Source organism: Henckelia pumila, chromosome 3, assembly GCF_033568475.1.
Source record: "Henckelia pumila isolate YLH828 chromosome 3, ASM3356847v2, whole genome shotgun sequence".
NCBI lineage: Eukaryota > Viridiplantae > Streptophyta > Magnoliopsida > Lamiales > Gesneriaceae > Henckelia > Henckelia pumila.
This window is the reverse complement of record NC_133122.1, coordinates 99,990,378-99,999,417: the sequence shown is the minus strand read 5'-3', so window position 1 is coordinate 99,999,417 and position 9,040 is coordinate 99,990,378. Positions and strand designations below refer to the sequence as shown.

Below are 9,040 nucleotides of genomic sequence, written 5' to 3'. Positions count from 1 at the left end.
TCACAACAGTTATTATTCGTTGTCCTCAACATTTTAAGTCATTATTTAATTTTACACTATGAATTCAAAACCGTTGTCTAATTAATTAGTGGTATATAACCATACAAAATAAAATATTTACTACATGCATTAAATCCGTGGAAATATTATATATCTTCAAGTCTCAAAAACTGTTACATGGATCTAAATATTTTCGAAGAATTTGCAACGCTAGTAATTTTGAACCCAACATGTCATGGAAGCTGTACAAAAATAGATGTACTTATCTGACCGAATTTACTAGTATGGAACCATACATCACATATTTTCGATCACGATTTCCAAAAACAGCTTTTCCTCATTAGTTAGAGGTCGATCTTGAAACAAAGCTCTTCTCCTCACTTTCAAAAAACAGCTTCATTCCACAGCTTCATGCCCATGCCCGACATGACTTCCAATCACCCAACAGCCAAAACTACAAGTAACAACAAATACCAAATAGTGTTACAAGCCAATTACAAAAATCAACCACACACCAGTCCATGCATTCTAGTTTCCAAGCATTGTATGCCATTTTGTGAATACTACTGAAAGAGTACCTCGTACCACAGTCCATGCATGACTCTTGTTTTCATTTCAGTGGACTTCCTATTTCTAGTACATTTATTTTTTCATGTCAGTTATGGTAAAATTCCAAGAGTAATTGATGTGCTAATTTTAAAAACAAAGAAACCCATGAAAAGAAAAAAGAGGAGCAGCAGAAGATATCTCCAGGAAAAAATAACAATAATCTTGATTTCAGCTGATAAAATTCCCTAGATTAAAACGAACAGACCACAAGGAAAAATTAATTCTCATCAGCAGAAAAAAGCAAACAACCAAAATCATAAAAAAAAACTCACAGCAGATCTCCTTGGAAACTTCAAACATCGATCGAAACCAATACTCCACTCACAAAATCAATAACCTCTAATTGAAAATAGATAAATTGAGACAGTAAAGTACAACTGCATTCCCATAAATCCAAATCTTTCATGATTTGTTGTCCAGAATATGATAAAATCGATAAAATATACGTACCTAGTAATCAATATATTTCCAATCCTCATAACGGTTACGATGACTCAGTGAACCCAACAAATAAATCATCTCCATGTAAGGATCAACAACAGTGAGAATCCATCTGTACAAGTAATGCTTCCTGGTCATAATTGACTATTGTGCTTAAGCCCGATATCAGATACAAGTAATGCTTCCTGGTCATACTGTAAGATAAACAAGTTCAAACTTTTCTCAGACTGATAATTTCATCATATAGCAATGAGGGTGAAACTTGAACGAGTTCTTAAAATTGTACGGTAAAACCATTCAGCAAGTTAGGTCGATCAATTTTGTAAAACAAAAACAAAGGCTCGTGCGCCAGGAACATACTATATAATGTAACGATGCCCCACAAAATATTATTGAAAATAAACATGATAAAATAGGCAACAGACCTTATTCACAGGTTGAAGAGTCATCTGCGCATAGACCTCATCAGTTTCAGCATCAGCCTGTTGACACATATATATCATTAGATAAACAAATAAGGTGCTGTCATTTCCCATATGAAGCATGCACACAGAAACAAAGCTTATCTGTTAAGGGATAAAGCAACAATTGTAAGAATTTAGTGTGAAATATGTATAAAAAATAAAATCATACATGTAAGGTGACATTGTGAAGCATGCAAATCAATTTGGGAGGAAGATTAGGATAACTTGGGATGCCATCTGTCTCTTTCTGCATCGATGCTGCCACCTGTTGCGGCAAAGAATTACTTCCATGGGAAACTAAATTGCATAAAATGTCATTGAATTTCAATAAGTGGAGATATGAAACATACTTGTTCGCTATGACCTTGAGTAAAATAGATCACGAGGCTTCCAACAGGAGGCAAAGCAACCAATGGACCGGCACATGCATGCCACAACTCTGAATTGATCATCTTTTTATCCCATGTTTTGATTAAAAAAGATGCAATGAAACATAAAACAGATACATGTCGAAGACTTTGGTCAAAATATTTTCTTTGTGTTTATTTATTTGGTTTTTTTTTACCTTGGACCAAACCTAGAATGTAAAAGTTTTATATTAAACTTTGTGAGCTTCAATTCGTAAAGGGATCAAGTGCATTTTTCAAGTAGAAAAACTAGTCATCTGGTACCATTTTGTTTTCAAGGGGGGGAAAAGAAAACCAATTTAGCTACAGTCATCTCTCAAAGTTACAGCCTAAAAGGAGTAAACATAAAATAGTAAACCACCAGAATGCACTAGCAATAAAAAGGTTCATCGTCTCTGATGTCTGGCTAGCCTGTTCAAGTTGCCCTTCAGTCCAAAGATGATATGCAGCACCATACATGAAAATGTTCTTAACCCCAAAATTCCAAATCCCAGTTGGGAGCCAATTCGTATAATAAAATATTTACAAGAAATTATACTGAATGGACCTAATTCGCTTTCACCAGAAAAAAATTATAGAAAGAAATACAGAAAAGTCTCATCTTTTTATCATTGTTCCCAATTTTATCTTTCTGATCGCAGCGATCATTAAAGTAGCAAAAAATAACTTATCCATACTTCTAGGGTAATCCAAGTTCTTTATCTTTATGTGACTGAAAATCAGCCAAGAAGATAACTCCAAAGTTATGCGACAACAAAAATCATACAATTTCAGTCTTTAAATCTCCATCAGTTCCAAGGCGAAGCACACGAAACTTTTTCTTCCAAACATAGAGAAACTAAGACTATTGATCCACAAGTAATTATGGCAAAGTCTGATAAAGTTAAAATTCAATCTTAATGCATGATTTGCTAGTTTATAAACCAAAAAGTTCTTAAACTTTCCTTTCATGCGATTAAAGAATTTGCAAACTACAAGAAATTAAAATCTTCAGCTTTTCAGCATAAAAGTGAGGGTAAGCACAAAACGGGAAAATGTTAGGGTCAAACAAAAAAGAAGAAAAAGAAAAGAAAAAAGAAAGAGATGTATTGAGCCAATGCATACGAAGAACACACCTTCAGCATAATTTGCCACAAATCCACCAGAAGGAATCTTCATTGCCAAAATTCTGATCTTTACTATGCAGAATTCAACTCTTTTCACCCAAAATTTCTTCTTTCCTCAGTGCCACATCCACCAACTTTTGCTTCAATGGGATAATAATGTCGTTTTCGAATTTGAACAACTCAAGCCGGCTAATTCAAAGAGTCTAAACTTTCAAGCAAATGATTTCGTCTCAAACAACCAAAACTACACAAACATCGCCTTTTCTCATTAGTGCAAAATCAATCTCCAAACCCAACAAAATTTAAATTAAACTGGACAGATATATTTCAAAGATCACCAGAAAACCTAGTATAGAAAACCTAGTATAAATTTTCTCATAATTATAAATTATTTAATTGACAAACCTTTTAGGGGAGAATAAGGAAGACAGTTTTGGTTGATTTCGAATCCAAACTGTATCTTCTAGCGAAGACATCACTTCTTACATTTTTTAGGTCGATTTCTTCCATGGACTTGTAAAGCATGGCTTTGAACTCGTGCATCACTTTTTAACCTCGTCAAGGACACATTTCAGAATTCCCACTTGAGAGTTGCGGAGGAGAAGTTCTTGTTTAAATAAGATCATTAAAGCAACCATTTTAAATCTTTTATGCATGGTTGAACAAATAATTTGAAAAAAAAACAATAATTTCAATCATCAATACTACTACATCCTTATCTAGGAAACTGGAAACAATTGAGAAATGCCCAATTTGAAAGAAAAACATTTGCTGCAATCATCAATTCTAGTACATCCTTCTCTAGGAAACAATTGAGAAGTGCCTCAATCATAGAAAATACCATGTCCATAATCACTAAAGTTACATTCATGAATCTTGCAATGTCCCACTGTGATGAGAACAACCGAGATAAGAAATAGATCTTATAAAAGCCCAAGAGTCACATTAGTCAAGCAAAATATAGACGTTGTATTTAATGTAAATGAAAGTAAAATAAGAATTGAAAGGTTCTCCAGAGTACCACATATAAATAATATTTATATACTGTTTATAATATGCGTAGATAAGCAAGAAAACCCATGTAAAAAATCCCAGCACCTTTCTAGCTTCACCGAAAGAATATGTAAGAAGGAACCCAAAAAAAACAGAAGAACAGAAAACAGAGTCTCCGATTTTTAACCTCTTTTCTCGACATTCACCGAAAGCCCAAACAACAATAAATCTAGATCTCAACATCTACTAAAATACCACGAAGCAAGAGAACGAAGCAAGAGAAGAAAGCAACAAAACTTAAACAGGGATAGTCGCGACAGTGCAGTTTCGATCCAAGCTGTAAACTCGCGATTGAAGTCACGATCGATGTTGCTAAGGCTTGGGCTAGCTGCAACGAGGTCGGACGACCATTTTCCGATGATCGATCGGCGTCGGAGGTAAACTGGGTTGAATGGGGCGATGGGTTCGGCTAGGGATTGAGTTTCTCTCGTCTCTTCACTTAAGCCTCAAAGCGTGTAGTATATAGGTTATTATGAATTATGTATATATTTTTTTAAAAAATAAAAATAAATAAAAAAATAACAACGACAATGGATTACAAAATGTGTTGTCTTAGACATCCAAAAACACGCACATAGACAACGGTTAATTAAAACCGTTGTCGTATGCCATAAAAAACCAGCTAATAGACAACAGTTTTTAAAAACCGTTGTCTTTGACATATATAAGATAACGGATCTGCGAAAACCATTGTCGTTTTTAATTAAAATATGGACAACAACAACGGTTTTTGAAAAAACCGTTGTTAAAAACTAAAAGACAACAGTTTAGATATAAAACCGTTGTCTTTTTAGTGTTGTTAATTAATATATTTGTTGTAGTGATTGTGTATGGTTTTAATCCTTTAACCCCGTTGGATTTGATGTCTTTGCCTATGAGTGAAAGGGTTAACATGGATGGTAAGAAAAAGGCGCAATTTGTGAGAAATTTGCATGAAAAAGTGAAGGCGAACATTGAGAAAAAGAATTTGCAGTATACAAAGCAAGCAAATAAGGGAAAGAAGAGAGTTTGTTTGAACCAGGAGATTGGGTGTGGTTGCATTTGAGAAAAGAGCGGTTTCCTGAAAAACGGCGCTCAAAGCTTCTACCTAGAGGAGATGGACCATTTCAAGTATTGGAGCGCATCAACGACAATGCTTACAAATTAGATTTGCCAGGTGAGTATAATGTCAGTGCTACTTTTAATGTTTCTGATTTATCTCCGTTTGATGTAGGTGATGATCAAGATTTGAGGACAAATCCTTTTCAAGAAGGGAAGGATGATGCGATCATGGATGACTCTCATGCTGATCAAGTGCCTAAGGATCCGTTGGAGATACTACGAGGACCGGTTACGAGAGGCCGAGCTCAGAAGTTTAAGGAAGCACTTCAATCTTTGCTGTTGAAGACACAAGAGGGCGTTGGATTTCTTGATATTCAATTTGGAGGAAGTTATAATCTTATTGAGGTCAAAAGAGGTCAAGAAAGTGAAGAAATTGAAGACCGTGCTCGAAGCCAAGGCGCGCCTGCGCCCCAGACTCGCGCGCCCGCGCCTCCTGATCGCGCCTGCGCTTACGGAAACCAAATTGATGATGTTCTTGCGAACCATAGGCGCGCCAGTGCCATGTCCTGTGCAACAAAGGCGCGCCCGCCCCGAAGTTTTTACACACACCGAAGGTGTTTGTGTGTGTGTTCGGGATTTTTAATATTTTGGTATTGTTTTGTTTATTTTAGGTCTTTTATTCCTACTAGGAAACTTTAGGAGATATCTTTGATATCTTTTTGATTTATTTTTTGTTATCTTTCAATATTTTGGGTTGTAATATAAATACTACAACATTCATTATTTTAATGATAACTAAGATTTTCAGATTATTGATTATTCAATAGAAAATTCTCTTTAGAATTTTATCAAAGCTTTTGCTTTACCCAAAATCAAACTTATCAAAGTTTCATAGCTTTGTGGCGTTTGTCAATCGATTTTCAATTGGGTTGTCAAAGACAGGTTCCTTTGAAGGTCTAATTGAATCTTTGATTGTTTTCTATCGTGAATTCTCTGTTGCTAGTTACAGGTTCAACTAGAGGTGGAGATTCCAAAATCTGTTACTTGTTTCAAAGTCGGGACAACATTATTGAATTCTTTTGTTATCGAATTGAGGTGCGATTCGTTGAAATCGTGTTGCCTTTCATACATAAGATTCATATCATTTTTTATATATTTCGAAATCAGTATGTTGGAAAGATCAGACCTTGAACATGAATCTTGATTTTGATGGTTTATATCTTTCCGTATCGATGTCGAATCGGTTATTTGAAGTCGTATGATTTCTCATGAGTTGTCACAGCATGTATCTCGAATGTATACTTCTAATATGCTGGGAATATGATGTTATTTTGCTGATATGTGGATGAGAAGCCATAATTGAAGTTGAAAATGGTTTCGATATTAAGTCGGTTACCAAGTTTTAATCGCTACGTCGTCGATTCGTGTTTTTGGACCTTTTTGATAGCCTATGATTGAGCCGAGATGTTCTTGAAGATGATGTTAATGTTGTAGCAATTTTATTCTTAATTTTAGATTAGTTTTGAAGGCTACAACTCAAGAACTTTGAATCCGAACCGAAGAAGAAGACGTTGAGGTTTGAAGCAATATGATTGACGACATATTGATGATTTTGAATCGATATTGAAATGCTTGAATAGAATGAAGATTTATATGAATGTTTTGATGCTATGTTTCAGATTTGAAGCGTTCAAAACAAAAGAAATACGAAGGTATAATGACCACATCGCGAGTCAGGGTGTTTGAAACTCAAGATCGATTATTCTTGAGTTGTCCCGCAAAATCCACATACTTGTTTATGTTTTGATTTGTTTTTGATGTTTTCGATCCATCCCAGGTAGTGGATCTTTGATTTGAGTCGATATGATTATGATATGAGGATGATATGAGTTGATTCTATGCCTAGATTTGAGGCAATCTTATTTTCAAGTCTGAGATCACTTCGATAGATGGATATCCATGTCAAGATAATTTATGAATCTTGATGGCAACGAATTTATATGAATCAAATCTTATTCGAAGCGTTAATTACTCTATTCGTGAGTCGTTAGGTTTAAAGTTATTTGAAATGATTTATTTAATGCTTTTGATATGTTGCTTATACTGAGATGATTTCTCACCGGAGTTTATCCGGCTGTTGCTTTGTTTTGTATGTGTGCATTGCAACAGATGGGGCAGGAGCTAGTCTGAGATGACGTTGATAGCTCGGGAGCGAGAGTTAGCAAGTGTGGACTCGGGTTTAAGCTGAAGAATGGTAGTTAGATAGTATTGAATTTGAAATTAAACTTGTGATTTAGAAGATCACGTTTGAGACTTAGTGTAGCTTATCGTTTCATGTTCTTACGCTATTCGATTGATGTATTAAATGCATGATTTGATACTTGAAACTTTATACATGTTGATATGCATGTTTTAGAAGTTATAAACCATGAATTGAGTTGATATTGAACGCATTTGGACTGATGATGCAAGGTTTGACAACAAGAAAATATTGCAGACATTTTCTGGAAAAGGAGCCCGCTCGATCGGGTGAATGTTACCGATCGAGCGAGGCCTATTTTTATTGGGCAGAAACATGAATATTTCTTGCTCGCTCGATTGGTAGGATTTGACCGATCGAGCGAGGCCAAAATATGTGCAGACCCAAGAGCTCGATTTTATAGCTCGCTCGATCGGGTGAATGTCACCGATCGAGCGAGGCTCTTAAAAAAAAAATTTAGCTCTTGGTTTATTTATTCTTTTAATGTCTGATTAATTGTTTTATTAATCGTTAATTTCCCTTAAGATGAGATTAGCAACCCGAGGTCCCCCCACATGTTCATTCATATCACGTGAATATACCAAGATGTCATCAATGAACACGACGGCAAACTTGTTCAGAAATTATGTAAATACCCGATTCATCGGATCCATAAATACAGCCGGTGCATTAGTCAACCCAAATGGAATTACCAAAAGTTCACAATGCCCATACCTGGTCCGGAATGCAGTCTTGGATATATCATGATCTTTGAGTCGCATCTAATGATATCTAGATCTCAAGTCAATCTTGGAGTAAATTGAAGTACCTTGTAACTGATCAAACAAGTCATCTATACGAGGCAAGGGATACTTATTCTTGATGGTCACATGATTCAACTGTCGATAGTCAATACACAGTCGCATAGACCCATCCTTCTTCTTCCCGAAGAGAATAGGCGCTCCCCACAGAGATACACTAGGATGAATGTATCCCTTATCCAAGATATCTTGTAACTGATTCTTCAATTCACACATCTCTGACGGAGCCTGTAGTGACCCTTACCCGGATCACCTACTAAACAGAACTTAGGCATGCAATTAACTTAATTTAAACAGATATCAGAATAAAACTGCGGAAACCATAAATAGTTTACAACCCCAAGTAAAGGAATCTGTAATTTATCCAATAATATACAACCAAATCGAATAGCTGTATAAACCCAAAACAACAGTAATAAAACATAAGCGAAGCTCCAGCTGGCCAACCACTGACTAGCCCCTCCTGGATCCACCCTCCTCGTCCAATCGCAAACCTGCCCCATGGAATAGGGTGTCCAGAAACACAGAGTACGAGACGTGAGCATAAAATGCTCAGTGCGAGAGTATGAGTATACATGCATGCAAAGTGAACTCCCTATAGACTCGAGGTCAAAGATCAGATAACAGAGACAGACCGGGCCCTGGTATGTAGCACGCTGTGCCGTCGCTTCAGGAGGTGGCTCCCATACCGAGATAATCGTGGATACGCCGGAACCAAATCGATGGAAGTCCATCCACTAACAGGATAGGGTACAACCCTACTAACAGACATCTCGAAATAGATACAGCAAGATGCAAATGAATGCAGCATAATATCATGGCATATAAATCATGCAGTCACATAATACATGCATACTCA

General features: G+C 36.1%; 1 long non-coding RNA gene across 1 annotated transcript; it reads right to left on the bottom strand.

The window, feature by feature from the left end:
- Positions 1-1,190: 1,190 nt before the first annotated feature.
- LOC140886713 (uncharacterized) lies at positions 1,191-1,776 on the bottom strand. The gene is made up of 3 exons (XR_012151633.1): positions 1,684-1,776; positions 1,476-1,532; positions 1,191-1,244 (listed from the first exon to the last, which is right to left on the bottom strand). It is a non-coding gene; the product is annotated as an uncharacterized lncRNA (long non-coding RNA).
- Between the last annotated feature and the right edge of the window lie 7,264 nt (positions 1,777-9,040).